General features: G+C 37.0%; 1 long non-coding RNA gene across 1 annotated transcript; it reads left to right on the forward strand.

Moving 5' to 3' along the window:
* The first annotated feature begins 15198 nt into the window (after positions 1-15198).
* LOC149142317 (uncharacterized) lies at positions 15199-16660 on the forward strand. Its single transcript, XR_016265200.1, has 3 exons — positions 15199-15361; positions 16187-16223; positions 16402-16660. It is a non-coding gene; the product is annotated as an uncharacterized LOC149142317 (long non-coding RNA).
* Positions 16661-18981: the final 2321 nt, after the last annotated feature.

The raw sequence follows: 18981 nt of genomic DNA on the forward strand, positions 1-18981 counted from the left end.
GCAACCCTCAGATAGCGTGATTCCGTGCTCGGAAATCACGCTGACTGAGGGCAATTTTTTTTTTTGCCAAAACCTCCCTTAGAAATCCAAAAAATGGATAAAAAAAGGAATAAGTAGTATGGAAATGGAGCTTAGGGACTTGACTCTTACCTGCAATTGGTGGCTCAAAGAATGACCTTCCGAATCTTCCGTAATCTGCTCCGGAAAAATTAGGGCAAAAGTGGGTAAAAGTTTTTTCACAGCAAGGTAAAATGGCAAATGGTAAAAAATATTTACTTTTCCCTCCTTTTATTCAGTTTTTCATGAAATATTAGGGTTTTTAAAGTATTTTTGACCTATTTTCCCTCAAGAATTGGATAATGCATTTTACCTTTTGCGTAGCGACAAGTGATGGATGTTCGACAATGGTACCGAGTCACGTTTAAGCTCTTTTCTCGACTCGTAAAACTCAAATGAAAACATTTCCGAGTATTTTTCCCTTTTGACTCGTAAAAGAGAATAAAATGGGGGGTTCATTTTCAAGCTCTTTTCCGACCCTTTAAAAACAAAAATATTGCCGAGCTCTTGTCGTTTTGAACTCATTAACGAATGTGAAATATTGTGCGCCCAATATATGTTTACTCCTTTTTCGGGCAGGGATGCACTATTTACGAAAAAGGTACTTGTTACAGATCCATTTGGACACATCAACCCAAAGTTACTGATCGATACTATTAGGGCCCATCAACCCCTAATGTAGTTGTTACATGCCCTAAAGAAGTTAAACATCTAAATTCCTCACTTCCCAAGAATTTCCATCACTGAAAACTTCCGGAAACTGCCTCTAAGAAGATCAGTGCAGGTAGGCCTTCATTAGGGTGCACTGCAATGCAAACCATACATTGTCAGGCTGCTATGCAGCGCACTTGGTCCCTCTTTGGCATGCGCTGGGCAAATTTGAGCAAAGTTCCGTGAGGGTTTGAAAGATTCCTTATCCATTGGATGCCTCTAGAAGTTTCTCAAGGCTACCCACTCCTTTGAGTTCGCATTTGGATGAGGAAGGGAGTTAAGGAACATCAATCCCCTTATCCCTTCTTCCATGGAACTGATTTCTAAATATAGGAGGGCATTCATTATCACCATTGATGACATAAGTTCCTTCATTCACCCATAAGAATACCACTCATCTAAGTGATCAGGGGATGGAAATTATTGAATGGAAGGGAGATGCTATTGATATGAGTTTTGAGTTGATTGCAAGTATTGTAATGATGTCAAAGTGTCTTTCTTGTTGTGAGGAGAGGATGGGATTGAATTGGAGGAGTAATGCTAAATCAGGAAAATTGGGTTGTAACTCTTCCTTTCACTAATAAAGTGTTCAAATATTTTTCCATATGCTTGTATTGTCTTTTGATGCTTTCATATGCTTATCGTGTACTTGATTCCATGCTATGTTTAATAAATAGATCATTATCGTATGCTTTGATGGGTTCTTGTTTTTTGTCTATGTATAGGTACTTCTCAAGCGGCTTAACTACGGGAAGGAGCAACAGAATCAGTCAAGGGAGATAAGGAACAAGCGGAAGCTACAAGTAGGTTCTCTTTTCTCTTATTTTATCTATTGTTTATAGAAAAGGTAGAGAATGCTTTGTACTGTTGTTTCTAGATTAAGCTACTAGTCTAGAGGGTTAGGCGTTTATCCAAGAACACTGAAACTTCCCAAAGCAAATTGGTGACTCCATTGGGGAGCGATCATCCATCTTAGTAGCTTATCAACCTCTTAAGACATTTCTACATACTGTAGTTGTGGTCGTTGATTGAATTTCAGTCTTCTTCCATTGAAAATTGAGTCGAAACGTCAAAATTGCCTTTAGAATGGCTTAATTGCCGCCAGTGCAACCCAATGAAGGATACAATGTGTTGTAGTGCACTTCTCGCATAGATCTAGTGCGATTCAACGCATTGTCTCTAATTGCTGCCTGCGCTGATCCCTTGAGGGTCAGTTTCCCATATAGGAACTGAAAGTTTTTGCCATTTTTCTCTTGTTTCAATGAGTTTCTGAATGTCAATGATGTTTTGTCACTGAAAATAGTTTTTAATCTCCTTAATTTGGCCCTACTTAGACTAGGATTGATAAATGTTTCTTATGTATTTACTTTTTCATTTTCAATCTATAGTCGAAAGTTAGTTTTAATCGATTGATCTTTAGCGAAAGAAAGTGTCATAAAATTGTCTTTTCCTTCGAAAGTTGAATTGTCGTCAAATCTTCATTCATGAAAGATCGATTAGTTGATATGTGCATATGATTAGTCTTTTCGTTGAAACTGCCGTAATTCCTCATTTCTTTGAAAATAAAAGTTTCGTAGAGTCTTCCTTTATTTGAAAAGAAATTGTCGCAAAATTGTCATTTTTATGAAAAGAGTTTGCTGTTCATTTGTGCATTAGTTTTATTTTTTGAATTATTCACATAAAGGGAAATTGAAAAGAAATACATGCATCTTGCATTGAAAAGAGTTTGTGTGTGCTAAAAGGAATAGTGTAAGGAATTTTCATTTAGATTGTGCTATTTTCTCTTTGATCAAAAGAAATCTGATTGCTCTATCCCTAGTAGCTAGGATTTTCATTGTTAAATTGAATGGAAAGAATGCTTATCATATTAGTTGCACTTTAGGAATTGAAAACATACATCACGTGATGAACCTTGAAAGGCAAATTCTAAAGAAGATCAACTTAAAATTTATCTAAATTTACCTAATGGAGCATTGTCACCTAACGAAAAACATTTAGAGGTCTAGGCTAGAGATGTGTTCCGACGTCGTAAAACAAAGCAGCAGTCGCTAACTTGTCTGTAATACATCCCGAGTGTGATACCTCATTCCAAATACGTGAGTATATCGTAGCTTGTCCACGTACCTTCGGGTATACAGGGCGGTGTTACAGTACGTAAAGTATATGGGAATGCTCTCACTGTGCAGTTTTGCATTAGACAACGCTTATACGAACTGGGCCTCCACGTACCTTCGGGTATATATGGGAGCACAAATATAGGTTTCTATCCATCCTTAGGTAACTGAGTCGGCTACCTTGTACACTGTGATACACCGAACACAACATTTGGGGAGATTGCCTGCCCGTACTTCTTGGTTCACCAGGAGGTATTCTGCAGTTCACAGTTGCTTGGTAAACCTTTTTGCCTAGATTATCCCTCTTTTGTTTTGTTATGTTACTTTGATTAAAATAAAATTAATTGACCGCGGATAACATCCTCCTCACTCGCTCCTTAGTTGATCTTAGGTTGAAACATATGGTGACAAATCCAGAGTCCACTGATCAAGGAATTACTTTTAATGGGAATCCTAGTCCTTTTCCTCCTTTCGGAAATATTGGTGCTCCTTATATGGCTACATTGTCCCTTCTGGGATTTACCATTGGTTTGCCAGTATGGTTGTTTTCAACCTCCTTGGTTCAAAATGTCGTGATTTCTCTGCAATCGAGTACTCCTCCAACTGGACAAAATCAACTTCTAGTTGATCCTAAAGTTGACCCTTGGCTTTCTTACTCGGTTGTTTCTTCCTCCCCTTCTTCCTTTTCACTTGGTGAAAGTATTGGTGCTAGTAACCAGGTGGCTAAGAAGAAGAAGAAAGGGAAGAAGAAGAAGAAGAAGAAAATTCAGCAAAGGGGCAACCAAGCAACCATTGCTTTGAATGCAACATCTGATGAGAAACCATCTGTCAAGCCTCACAAAGTTCGATATCCATGCAAACTTTGTGTGGGAGACCATCTTCTTCGAAATTATCCTGATATTCCTCAGATCTTAGAAGAATGGTCCTCCCATTCACATCATCTTGTGTCATCAACTTCTCGAGATCATGTTGGTGACACACCATCAACTAGTGGCGGTAAAGTTCAAGGAAATAAGGGTAAAGTTAAGTTTCCTTGTAGGTTATGTGAAGGGAATCATCCCATTCACCTTTGTCCCTATTTGGATGAAGCCAAAAAAGTGTTGGATAACCGTCCTGCTTCACCGCAATGATTTCTATATGGTTACAGGAGACTATTCCTTAATCCTTCACTAGTTGATGAATTGACTGACTCAAATCAACCATCGATCAAACCCACTCTCTCTGAAAGTGAATCCTTTGAGTCTATACCCGACCCAAATCAAAAGGTTGAGGTAACAGTTGACCCGATTTCACCTTCAGCTAATCATACCTTTCCCGAAGAGAGTGAATATGATACCACCCAAGTTATTTTTGTTTCTTTAGATTCTAATGAGCTTGGGGGTAGTCCTCTTGTTCCATCAAGATAGGAGGAAAATCCTCCTGCTCTCATAAATCAAGTGGTTAATTCTCTTGTTTCTACGGTACTGCCTCCAAGTAGTCTAGTCACTTCCTTTGATTGGAACCGACTTGCTGGATCATAGTACATGTTTGTAATATGATTGTATCTAGCACTATTATAGATGAAGGTGTATCAGTGAACATCCTTTCCTCAACTGCTTGGAAAGCGCTCGGTTCGCCACCACTTGTGCCTGTTACCCAGAATCTGTTGGCTTTTAACAGAGGAACCAATCGACCATTAGGGATCCTCCCTCAGTTGCCTATTACTTTGGGAGGAAAAATCATTTATCTAAACGTGATGGTAGTCTTAGGCCCTTTAGATTACAATTTACTTCTTGGGTGTGACTATGTTTATGACATTGGAGCTATTGTTTCAACACTCTTTCGAGTGATTTGTTTCCCACATGAAGGCAGGATTGTCGCCGTTGACCAATTTTCATTTCCCGGTCCAAATATGGCTCCTAGTCAACCATCTTCCCTAAATGGTCCTTTTGTACCAATGGTATCATACCTGCCACGGGTTAATTATGTGGCAACCCGTTCCATACCTACATCAACTGACGATCAATTCAGTGATGTTGTACATCATGTATTGGGGGCATTGGAACCAGATCTCTCCTTCATGAACTCTTATGAGTTGTGATCCAAGGAGTATGAGGATAGTTCTTTTACTGTGTTAACCTCGTTAAAAAATGAAACAAATCCCACGAGGATATTTCCTTGTCTTGTGTCAACCTCGTTAAAAAATGAACCCAAGGGTATGAGGACAGTTCTTGGTCTTGTGTCAACCTCGTTAAAAAATGAAACTAAGGGTATGAGGATACTTTCTAGTCTTGTGTCAACCTTATTAAAAAATGAAACAAGGAATATGGAGGATAGTTCTTTTACTGTGTCAACCTCATTAAAAAATGAAATAGGTCCATGAGGATAGTTCCTTATCTTGTGTCAACCTTGTTAAAAAATGAAAAAAGGAGTCAGAGCAGAGTTCCTTGTCTCGTGTCAAGCTCGTTAAAAATGAAACAAGGAATTTGAGCATAATTCCTTGTCTTGTGTCAAGCTCATTAAAAAATGAAACAAGGTCCCCTGGAGCAAAGTTCCAAGTCGAGTCTTTGAGTAGATCTTGTAAAATCCAAGTTGAGTCTTTCACTTGAACTCGTAAATTAACCTTCATTCCATCCACTTGATAGCCATGAGTAGTCTACTTACGTGAATGTAATGAAGCTTAGGGGGCATGCACCCCATTCACCTTTGTCCCTATCTGGGTGAAGCCAAAAGGTGTTGGATAACCATCTTGCTTCACCGCAGTGACTTCCATCTAGTTATAGGAGACTCTCCTTTTCATCATGCTGGGGGCATGTAAACCAATCTCAAGCATAGTTTTTCGTTTTAAGCTTGCGTAAAAATGAAATTGAATCCAAGCATAGTTTTTGTTTCAAGCTTGTGTAAACATGAAACTGAACCCAAGCATAGTTCCCTATGGTTCAAGCTTGTGTAAAAATAAACCCATTTCCATTTTTAGCCCTCGTGATTGCCATTCTATCAGCCTCTTCCGTTAGATGAGCCTTGGTTTTTTCTCCCTCCATCGTCACTATCTGCTTGGCTAATCATACACTTTCACTTGGTTATTTTACCCTTTTTGAGGGAAAGTTACAATGAGTGGTCTTATTAGCCAGCATCTTCACATCAATCAACATGCTTTGAGAAGTTCCAACATCACCAGAACCAGTTGCTATCTTAGACACCACTCGTTCCTCAAAATGAAGTCCTCTTGAAGCTCTTTTAAGACTCTCTAAACATGAAAAGATTACTGAGCGCTTGTCCTTTCCATCTCGTTAACGGATTGGAAATGATATCTCTCTTGTATTATTTTATGCTTTTTAGGACTTGAGAGATTATTTTACGAAAAAGAACTAGTGGAGTTTTCTTTTTGTCCCTTTTCAAATTCTCTAAACATGAAAAGGATTGAGTTATCTTTGTCGTTAAACTCGTTAAAAACATCAAATAGTGATGGATTCAACTGAAGGGTGAAATTATACAACAATCATATGTTATCCTCCTCAAGCTTGATTAAAAATAACGAGGTACTGGTCAATAATGATTGGGGAAAATTAGAAAAAGCTGAAAACACTTTATGGTAGCAAGTCGCTCTTGAACATGACACTTTCACCTCATCACTGTGACTATGTGGGTTCGGTTATTTAGCTTCATGGTTATCACACCGTTGGTCTATCATACCATCCATTACTTTGTTTTGGGTCAATGCTACCAATTCATCTTAGTGTCACTGACATGTTCAAGAGAAGTCATTCAGTTCAAAATTCATCCTTTGCAATACCATAAACCATCATTTTCATGACCGCCATTCCTGAACCTTGTGTCGTCAGTTGATTTTTCATCTCCAAAATCATTTACCTCGTTTCGTGTCATTGATGTGGGATACATCAAGGCCCTCTTGTGACGAGTCGCTTCTTGTTGACATTAGCACATCATCCAAGAAGTTGACTTAGAAACGCCCCGTCAGTACCTTGAAGCTTGCATACATCAATGGCAGGTTTCTCGCTTCCGACGATAGGTTGACATCACTGGCCTTCGACCGAAAGACTTTGTATGGTGTTCGACATCAAATCATTTATTCACACCATGCGAAATGTACTATAGTACCTTGAGGGTCATTATCATTATCGGTGATTCCTCTCACGTATGTTAACGGCTTACATCATTGGTTGGTAATCAGACAATGTCTTTCCATGTTCGACTTCAGAACATCTATTCACATGGTTAGACTTGTACTTGAGCAAAAGATTGAACGAGATTGAAGACCTTGGATCTAGTTTCATCCATCCGGGCTGTGATATTTTCAGGAGTACTATATCAAATGTACAATGGCCTTACATTCATGCTCAACCATTCATGGGTCTATATCTGTAGACGACTATATTTGTACATGTAATGAAAGTTTATAAGCTGAGCATGGGTATGCCTTCCCCCAGCTAGTTCATGAGAAAAATCAAATTATCATGATATATGTATTGTAATTGATGCAGACCACCTTCCATTTCGAAACCTCCTCTCCTCGTGATAAAGCATTTCACTTGACATATATATTTACGACTTCATGCTTTAGGGGGAAATTGTTACAGATCCATTTGGGCACATCAACCCCAACTTATAGATCGATACTATTAGGGCCCATCAACCCCTAATGTGGTTGTTACATTTCTTAAAGAAGTTAAACATCTAAATGCCTGACTTCCCAAGAAGTTCCATCACTGAAAACATCCAGAAACTGCCTCTAATAAGATCACCGCAGGTAGGCCTTCATTAGGGTGCGCTGCAATGCAAACCATACACTGTTAGCGTGCTATGTAGCGCACTTGGTCCCTCTTTGGCCTGTGTTGGGCGAATTTGAGCGAATTTCCATGAGGGTTTGAAAGATTCCTTATCCATTGGATGCCTCTAGAAGTTTCTCAAGGCTACCCACTCCTTTGAGTTTGCATTTGGATGAGGAAGGGAGTTAAGGAACATAAATCCCCTTATCCCTTCTTCCACAGAACTGATTTCTAAATATAGGAGGGCATTCGTTATCACAATTGATGGCATAAATTCCTTCATTCACCTATAAAAAGACCACTCATCTAAGTGATCAGGGGCTGGAAATTATTGAATGGAAGGGAGATGCTGTTGATATGAGTTTTGAGTTGATTGCAAGTATTGTAATGATGTCAAAATTTCTTGTTTGTTGTGAGGAGAGGATGGGATTGAACAAGAGGAGTGAGGCTGAATCAGGCAAATTGGGTTATAACTCTTCCTTTCACTAATAAAGTGTTCAAAGCTTTTTCCATATGCTTGTATTATCTTTTGATGCTTTCATATGCTTATCATGTACTTGATTACATGCTATGTTTAATCAATAGATCATTATTGTATGCTTTGATGGGTTCTTGTTTCTATCTGTGTACAGGTACTTCTCAAGTGGCTTAAGTACGGGAAGGAGCAACAGAATTAGTCAAGGGAGATAAGGAACAAGCAGAAGCTACAAGTAGGTTCTCTGTTCTCTTATTTTATATATCGTTTATAGAAAGGGTAGAGAATGCTTTGTACTGTTGTTTCTAGATTTAGCTACTAGTCTAAAGGGATTAGGCGTTTATCCAAGAACACTAAAACTTCCCAAAATAGTACTCCTTGACTGAAATGGTCAAGTGGTTCTCTCGAGCATCGTTTTCTACTGTTTTGGGCTCGAAATAAAAAAATGTATGAAAAGGGACCATGTGGAGTTTTATTTTCCGTGTCTTTTTCAAACTCTCTAAACATGAAAAATATACCAAGTTGCACCTTTGTCAGACTCGTTAAAACATACAACGACACCGGATTTGTCACCATGACGAACATGAGCTTCTCCTTCCTAGGACTCGTTAAAATTACTAGGTCAGATTCATTTGAAGAATGAATTTACAGTGCAAGCATATGCTATCCCCTTCAAGTTTGCGATTAAAAAATAATTGGGGTACCTGCCAGAAATGGTGGGGGAAAATTTGGAAATTCAATTAGTTGTGTTGGAAACTCATTCTTGAACATGACACTTTCTGCTTTGTGTCGGGTTGGGATATCCTCCTTTTTATCGTTGACCTTCTTGGGTTAGGTCGTTTATTTTTGCCTTACATTTGATCTCTGCCACATCATCATGACCACCGATCCTATGGATCCAAAAGCTACCAAACTTCCAGTCATGTCGCTGGTATGTTCAAGAGTTGTCCTTCTGCAGTTACATTTATCCTTGATTCTCTGTCTCAAAATCATCCAAAATAATTTTTCGTTCCTTTGTCTCGTGTCGCTGATGTGGAATACATCATGGCCCTCCTTCAACACGGTCGCTTCCTGTCAACTTTAGATCATTATCCAGGAAGTTGACCGAGAGATTCCCTTCCAGTACCTTAGAGCTTGCATAACCTAATGGAAAGTTCTTTGCACTCGACAACAAGTTCACATGATTGGCTTTTGATTGGGTGATTTCATGGGTGTTCGACTATAGTTCCTTTATTCACATTCTGTGAATTGTGCTAATAGTACCTTGAGAACCATTGTCATTATTGGTGGTTTCTCTCATGCTTGTTAATAGTTTACATCATTGGTTGGTAATCAAGGGATTTTCTAGCATGTTCGACGTTAACACATCTATTCACATGTTAGAATTTGTACTTTGATCAGGTCGTGTTGGAGCGCAAGACCCTAGGCTCCGATTCCAAAAGACCAGGTTGCAAGGCAACGTGACATGATTGTGCTGATATTCATGTCTCTTTTCGATGGGTGGCTGTGACCATACCATGAGTTGTCATATGTGATCCTTCTCATTATTGGATGGCTGTGACCATACCTTGGTTTCAATATGATCATCTTTATCAGATGGCTGTACCCATGCTTGGATCCATTTGCATGATCTTTCTCTAGATGGCTGCATCCACACCATGATTCATGTATCATTTGACAGAGTTTTCAGTTATGTATATGTATTTGTACTTTCTTGCAGGTTTTACGACGACAGACTCCGGTTTCCCGCACTGATTCATAAAGCATTTCACCCCTCACTCTAGTTCAGCCTTCACGTTTTAAGGGGCATTTGTTACACAACATTTTGTCACTGTCCCTGTAATCCCTATTCCTTGATCCTAGAGGACCTCTACAGTGAACCCTACATGCTTTCCCTTCATGAAGAAACTCCCATTGTGTCCCTCTTCATGAGCAGAACAATTCCCTTTTACATCATTTCCCCAAAATCTTATGTTTTTCCCATTTTACAAGATTGGTGCTAATGACCCATGTCCTCCTCGTGCCGATATGCAGGGATTAAAAATGTCCCTAGTGCCGACCGGAGCGACTGAACTTTGTTCCAGTTGGGCCAATCCTCTTTTGGAAAGTTTTTTAAATAAGGAGTCGAAGCTTCCAGCTCTAGAAGCTTCGTAACGGAAGTCTAGTAAATGGTTGGGTCAGATGGAGTCGAGGATGTCAGTTTGGGCTCCTTTCCCCTATTAGGATGGAACTACCTCAAGAGATAAGACCTTATCCCATGAGAAGAGGAACCATATCCCTTCCATCCATGCTATATAAAGCTCCCTTTTTCCAAAGCACAGGCTAGTGTTGGCATGCTAGTTCTAATTAGGCTCTAGTTGAAAAGTGATCAGCAAGTTATTCATAGTTGTAGCTCTTTAGTTGTGTGTGAGGGAGAAGTGTGAATTTGGTTTAGTTGGAAGACTAAAGGGAAGATCCTTAAAACTACCATTGATGAGGCCATCGTGGAATGCTAATGGAAGTGTGTGGGAACTTGGATTTATCAGAGGAGAACAACAACGTCAAGACAACGATTGTAATCTCTTCTTGATTCAATATATATGCAACTATGGATTGATTTCCTACATAATATGTCATCTCACATGTTTATGGCTTAATTTTTCTTGACCTGTTAAGTAGGTTGAATACAATTTGTTTATTATCACAGTTGTTGTTTGCTGTTGTTTACTTGTTTTAGGTGTTCGAAGAAGAAAATGAGAGATGGCTGGAGCGAGCAAGCAAGGTCATCATCAAACATGATAAGCCTACTAAGAGGTAGGCCCTCTTAATTGGTTCTAACCTAAGGAAATCTTCCATAGAATGTCTTGTTTGTGGCTATAACCGCTATCGGGCTAGAGGAATTGTTTGTATCCACACTTAGAATTTTACTTCACCACAGGAAGCCTGTAGAAATATGTTGCATGATATTCAAAGTGCCATGATGTAAATGATCAAGTATTCTATGCCATAATTCGCCGACATCTCAGCTCTGGACCTTCTCTACTTTTGTGCTCAATGCTCCACAGTCTTCCACATCTAATTTGTAGAAGTCCTTCACTCGAACCCTGATTTGCTTCACTTGTCCCGTGGCGATGTGTCTCAGGAAATCCTTCCCTTTGCTGAAATCACATTATAGCCACGGTACAAACTACACAAACTAGATTCTTCTTTAGACCAGGTACAAACATCACATACTCTAGCTTGAGAGGGGAGACAAAATCCCTTTGAAAAATAACTGTACCAATATTGTTCATGCTATATGTTCCATCATATCCATCTTGATGCGCATCTGGAGATGCTTCTCCTCCAAGTCATTGAAAAATTCTTTGTTCCTCTTCATGTGGAATGAGGCATCGCTATCCAAATACCACACACTACCCATCACCGCGCTTTCAATGCATGCAATGAGGGTAAAATCAAGTTTGAACTGTGAAGCCAAGGCTTCACTCATTGCTCCTCCTGTCGTTTTATTGCTTTCCTTCTTGTGTGGAGACTTCGTTGCATAGTGCCTGAATTCATGACAGTGAAAGCACCTGATTCTGGACAAGTCTTTCTTCTTTCTCCCTTAACTCGAATTTGTTTTGGATTGGGATTTCTTCCCTTTCCCTTTCTTTTCCTTTCCATCCAAGGCACAATTTTCCTCATCCTCACCCTTGGATGAAGTCCCGTCTTTGGTGCTTCGCCTTATCTCCTCTTATACCAAATTGGACCAAAGGAATTCCAGATTTGGTAGCTTCTCCCTCTTATTCACTGAAACTTGGTAGCCATGCTAGCTCTTGGGAAGGCCTAGAAGGGCTAGGCTCACCATATCATCCTCTTCTACAATAACACCAACTTGACCAAGTTCATCGTGACACTGTGTGAACCTACTCAAGTATAGTGGAATGGTCTCGTTCCTCTACATATTGATATTTCGAAGCTTGTCCTTGAGTGCCAATTTCCTGTGGTCACTACTACTTTGGAACAAATCTGTCAGTTCTTACCACATTTCATACAAAGTCTCTTTCCCATGGAGATTCGAGACAATATGGTCTCATACTCCCTCTAATATGATCCTCCTCACCTTAGCAACACACTTTTTCCATTCTTCTAGATTCTGAGCATCAACTGCTATCATAATATCGTTATCAATGGATTCCTTCAACCCATTATCCTCTAGTACTTCCTCCATGTAGTCCTTCCATTCGACATAATTTTATCTTCCCTCAAGGGCATACTCGAGCCTTAGTCCATTGAAAGCCATCTTCTCAGTCCTGAAGGAAAATTGCAACCTGATCTACAACCACGAACCTCCTATAATGATAACTTTGAAATCTCTACTCTATAGTGATTTTGTCTCTGATACAGAAATTAATGTGTAGATTCAATACTGCTCATGAAATTTGCTAAATCACAAGAATTGAAGCTACTCTACTCATCTGTGGAAGTTAATTCACCATCTAAAATAAGAATCATAGACATGAAAATGAAACATCACACATGCACATAGATTTATCTAGGGTAAAGTAATTGCTCAAAACCCCTTACTATATATATTGAATTAATCAAAGAATAGATAAGAAATACAATGCTTTCTCAAGCTTGAGCACACCTTGCAAGTGTATAGTCTATCCCTCAGCCTGACTAACTGAACCTGGCCCAAAACTTAGCCAATTCCAAGCCTTCCTAAGCTCCTGTTTCCTTGCACTATTCCCTTGGGAAATTTCCCCTATTTTTTTAGGAATTTCGCACTAAGGAATTGTGCAATAGACTTAGGTCAATCTCTTACTCCATGCACCACCTATACACATGGGAATATGCTACAAATGATAGTTCACTGCCTTGGAATCTCCATCTCAACTGGGTAACTTGAATTCTCTGCATGTAACAATTATTTTGGGTTGATTTATCAGTTAATTGTTTGATCACTGAGTGTGGTTGAAATTCCACTTCCACAACTTGACCTCCACTAGTTCGTCTGATAGTTAGAACCAATTCAACTGACAATAACTAAAATTAACTGAAATATATTGCTACAAATTAGAAATCAATCATGGAGAACTGAAATCAAGCTTCCCCAACTCAAATTTACTGAGTTAACTGAGTGACAAGAGCCATGTCACCTCAATTAACTACCTCTAAATATTCTACTGAAATAGAAATTCGAATTTCAGTCTAGTTTGACCAAGGCAAATTAGAAACTAGATTTTCTTGTTGCATTTTCAACATTCAACACTCGGGAGTAGGTGAGGTCTCACCCAAGGCATCATGATCAGATTGCAAGAACCTTTGAAGATATTGCAAGAAAATGGGAGACAAATATGATTTGACTTAGACTATTTCCTTTGACCACCAAGATTCAAAATACAACGTAGATATAACCAATTATACAATAAAAATACCCATATTCGTTGCAATGAAGATATACTACGTCAAAGAAATTCAAAGGCATAAACATTACGAACTAAATCAAAGCAATACATTTCAACATTATTCATTAGCATTCCATTACACAAACATAGACGTAGATAACAATATTTCTGAGAAACCATACAATTAATTTTTTTTCATCATAGCAAGATCTTCATTACACAACAACATGTATATCCTTCATCTTCGACTCTATAAAAATACATCCTTTCTAGCATACATGCATCCTATCTTTCTGATCAATCTCTCTTCCTCTCTTACAATTACAATTACAAGTCATCCCTTCGATTCGGAGACTAACAATCTTCATTCTCAACATTCATAACAACTTTTACAACAACCTATAAATAACAAGAATAGCTACTACTATATTACAACCCGACTGACTGAAACGTCAAAAGAAAATTTCTACTAACAACGTGAATTTGTGTGTAATAAAAAAAGATCAACAACTAACTTTATCGGGAGGATCTAACAATAGTTCAACAAGCTGTAACTAAATACTTGGCAACTTTTTTTGTTGTTGTTTCTATCGCGACACTTCCTATCTCTGTCACACATTGGCACGATATCCCTACATACCACTGTGCTGCAAGTGGGGTTCATCTTTCTTTTTAGTGCGCTATACCCTATGTGGTAGTCTCGTACTTAGCAAAAATTCCAAAAATTTGTAGAAGTTTTCCTTTGGTTAGCCTCTACTCCAACAATTAAGGATGCCCCCAAAAAGAGAATGTAATGAACCCCACATACACACCTATTTATTTTTATTTATTTATTTATATTGAGAATGCAAAAGACTCATATCACTTAATTGGTAATCCTAAACTTCAAGGACTTTTCTTTCTAATATTTTTCTTACTTCTTCAAATAATACTAATAATTCTTATATTTCATTTACATGTTCAAGATCAAAGTTGTAAAAGTGTATAACCATTAAATCTGTATACTGTCTCTATACTTCTTGGTTCGATGAACCACACTGGTTGGTTCGAAACTCGTCGACAAAAGATTGATCATGTGATTTTGCCGAAGATTATCTAGACAACTATGATTTTCTTTATGATGTTTCCTTTCATATAGTAGGACCTTTCAATATATACACAGATTATACCTTTTATTACAAATATGAGATCTAAATTTGAGTTTCCAAAGCCATCCTAAATTTTGAATTTAACACATTCTTTTTATTATATGTAAATCACATCTTTGTTTAACTTTATATATACTTTTAAAATGTTTTTGTTATAATTCCTTTATACCTATGCGTATATTGGTTCCCTTCCTTTAAATTATATCATGGTCATGATGGTTATAGTAATAATATTTGCTCTTATTCAAAGGCATTATGTTTAACGCATGTCTACACACGTTAACCATATTGGAGATATGTTATATCATTTCATTATTCCATGGTTGATATTATATGCTATGAGCTGTGATCACCGACGCCATGTGATATATATATATATATATTTGGGAATTATCTATATTATTCCTAAACTTATGGTAAATACATGTTCCTCCACGTGTTGGTTGATTATGTTGACACGACGATAAACTCAAACCCTAAGATAAACGACTAGCATCTAATCTAGATAGATCTACTACGTATGTTGATTAGGGTTATTTTTTTAGTTTTGATGAATACCCTTTGGCCATCATTATCGCAATTTTGTTCATTCGTTTCAAAGGTCTTCAGACACCATTTTCACCTCCATCTTCGAATGTAGATGAATCTAAGGTCATGGCACTCTAATTCAAATGTTTTCACCCATAATTTGTTTCTTGATTTCCACGGTTTTTACATGGAGGTAAGAATTCTCTATTTATGCGAAGTTTCTACTTGAAACTAAGTTGAAAATTGTTCCTTTGTTCCTGTATATCCTTTCTTCCAACAAATTTAACATTTATGCATTTATTTGGTTTGATATTATTTTTACTCTCATTATGAGTTCTTCTGAATTCTTTATCATTATGGCCTTTTTACTCAGGTATTACATATAAAAACCCCCCTAATTCATCTCTCTTCTCGTTTGCGTATAAAGTTACGGTTTTTAAGCTACAAGTTTTTGGTTTGGAATTGTATACATATATATAAGTCGTATAAGTTTCAGTGTTTGGGGTTTTCCCTTTTACGATTTGTTCTTTTTATTTCTTTTTACTTCTAATTAGGGAAAAACCCTTCTTTTTTTCGAATTCAGTTGTGTAAACAATGTTGTTCATTCTGTTTATAAACTAGAGTATTGAGTTCGAGATTATTTCCAGTTACGGTTGGGTTATCTGGAATGAAACCCTACCTTTGCACAAGTTATTAATAGAAAATATAAATGGGTTGTCTACAAACCATGTTATTATGATCATTTTATTAATAGGATTAGAATTTTACTATTGTTATATGGGTACTCATTTCCACAGTGTTTAATAATTTTGTTGTTTTTACAGTTATACTTTCCTGTAGATTAATTTCGTTTTTTTTGTTTTGTCGTGTGTAGTAATCCCAATATATAAATAGATTTTACATAATTTTATACCTTATCTATATTAGTTTGTTTTCCAAGTTTTTCTTTCTTCAAGAACGGAATAAATAAATGTTTTATTTACTAAAAATATAATTACTTATAATTACCCTATTGCAGAGCGTTTTGATGGAGCGCAAGGTCTAACCCCCTTCAGGTAATAATAACACAAATTTCACTTCTTTTCTATCTCTCATTCCTCATGTTCGATTTTATTAAAGAATAAATGTAGTATCTCTATTGTTTTCGTGTATGTGCATGTATCGTTTATGTGAGTTTATTAATTACATTTTCCTTCGATGTTTCTAATCTGGAATAATTCATTTGACTTACAGGACAATCAACTGCCCTTGCGAGGTCAGATTTTCCTATACCCTTACCTGTTTGCACGAAGTTCCCGTGTTCAAGACAAAACTTCCAGACTTTGTCATTCTATTATAATTTATGATCTGTTGTTGTTAGTTTCTACTTCCAGATTTGTTTTGGAAGTTAATAACCATCAGGCTTTCATGCCTACATATGTAATTTAATTATGGATGATTTTAACATAGAACATTACTAGTTGATATGTATTGAAGATCAATTTTTTATCTATACTACTTGAGCAGATTTCTTGTTATGAATGCAAATCTCGAATTATTTATATCTTTATAAAATGACTACACGAATTTCTTTTATACCTTTATATATTCTTATTCTTATTCTAGATATGTCAAAATTATTCTTGTTCTCAAATGATTACATTCCTATAATTATTCTAAATTATATTACTCAAACTTTACTACATTCATTCTCTTAACTTAGTTAATTTTTTTCTTTGGATTTTTAAAATATTGACCTCTGTACACTAGTGTTTACCATACTGGTTATCTAATAAGACTAAACTAATTATGGTGTCTTTGATGTTATGTACAATATTTACATTTATTTTCCTTTCATTATTACCTGTAGTAATTTTTAGCTGTATAAATGATATCTTTTAAAGATTTTTTTTATATAGATAATTAATTGTGACTTTCTTATCCTTATGTTATTCTTTTTATCTTTTAGTTCATCAAGCAATTAACAAAACAATATCACAAATATCACACACAGAGGACACCTCACAACTAGGACAAAACCCTTATCTAGTGGAAAACCCAGTCAACAATTCTTTCTTCAATAGTTTCACCAGATATTCCAAAACTCTTGACCTAGACAAAGACTTCCTCCACACCAAGTCATCCCTTTCTTCCTTAAGCAGATTATAACTCACCAGCAACAACTTCGACTTTGTAGCAAATGGCAACAACAACAACTTTGACTTGGCAATGAAGACTTTGATCTTACTTCGACTTGGCAATGAAGACTTTGATTTTTGTAAATGCTTTACTAGTGTGAGAGATAGATGACCCAAAACTTCGTTTTTAATGTCTTCTTCCTTATTTTCCAAATTAGTACCTTTTTCTAGCTCCTTTTCCAATTTCACACTTTTTAGCTGCCTTAGCTTGGAGATCAAACATGTATGTCTCAAATGAATTTCACTACTTTATATATAGCCTTCTAGTGAGGCCCAACTACCCTTCTTGAAACTGACTTGATCTTCTTGAGGCCTACTTGGTGTGGAGGGTAAAAATATTCTATTTGACTCAATATTAATTCTTTTTACATGATTCAAAAGTCCAAGAAGGGTCTCATTAAATGTATAATGACTCTAATGACTCAATATAAATCTTAGAATTACTCAATGGGGAATTTAACCTAAAACATGATGACCCAATCATGAAAACCATGCTTTAATAAGTCATAATAATAATAATAATAATAATATTTTCTTTTTCATTCTTTTGATAAATACATTTCATTGTGACTCGAATATATTTTATGGAGACCTAACCTATTTTCATTCTTCAACTCTCCCTCTTAACTAGGAAGGTATTCATACTTACATATACAAGTACATGGAAGATCTCAAAACATATGAATCATGAAGATTTTAGGCACGGCAAGGCCATGGACTAGATTCCTAATTAGGGCAATCTATCCAAGGTCCTTCAATAGTTTAGGCACTCACGGTGCCATAGACTATATTCTTGACCACCGAAATCTATCTGGGTGGGAATAAGATGGAATAAAGCTTTCAACCTCTCTAGGTACCATTAGGCTTATTGGCTAACCATCAACCGAGGGATCCATGTGCATATTCGATGTTAAAGCTATATGACCAACGCCACTCTCCCTATTTCAGGATCTAGACATCCATCAACCGAGGGATCCATGTGCATATCCGATGTTAAAGTTCTATGACCAACGCCACTCTCCCTACTTCAGGATCTAGACATCAACACATAGTGTTGGCATGATGTCCCCCTAAGAAATGTGTCTCAAACACAAAGCCTCAACACTCCCGATTATTTCAATTGGTAGAAAATCCTCCCCAATCAAGCAGATCCATAACAAATATCTCTTGAGTAACCATCATGCTATCAAACCTTTGAGGTATTTACCTGTACAAACACAACCCAAATTAGTAACAAACTTTCAAATGCTCATGAGTAAACACAAATGTTTGGGGTTTCCTGACATCTTGATGCTGCCTCACAATTCATCACAGTGGGACTTAGGGGCTTTCCAAACAAATCTTGACAAAGTTTTCATCAATCATTCATCTTTCTTTCCTACTTCACATATAGCAACCAAATCTAGTTTTCCTTCTTTCAACAACACCTTAATATGCATTCTCCAATTTCTTCTTCAAGATATCCATCATGACTAGAGTATGCCCTCCCTCTCAACTTGGGATATATACTTATTTTTTAATCCAGCATCCTCCAATTTATTCTTCAAGATATCCATCATGACTAGAATATGCTCTCCCTCTCAACTTGGGAGATATACTTAATTTTTTTATCTAGGCTCCCTCTTAACTTAGGGAG

This window comes from Pinus tabuliformis, chromosome X, assembly GCF_031772625.1.
Source record: "Pinus tabuliformis cultivar Carrire ecotype Pingquan chromosome X, CPIR1, whole genome shotgun sequence".
NCBI classification, from domain to species: Eukaryota; Viridiplantae; Streptophyta; class Pinopsida; order Pinales; family Pinaceae; genus Pinus; species Pinus tabuliformis.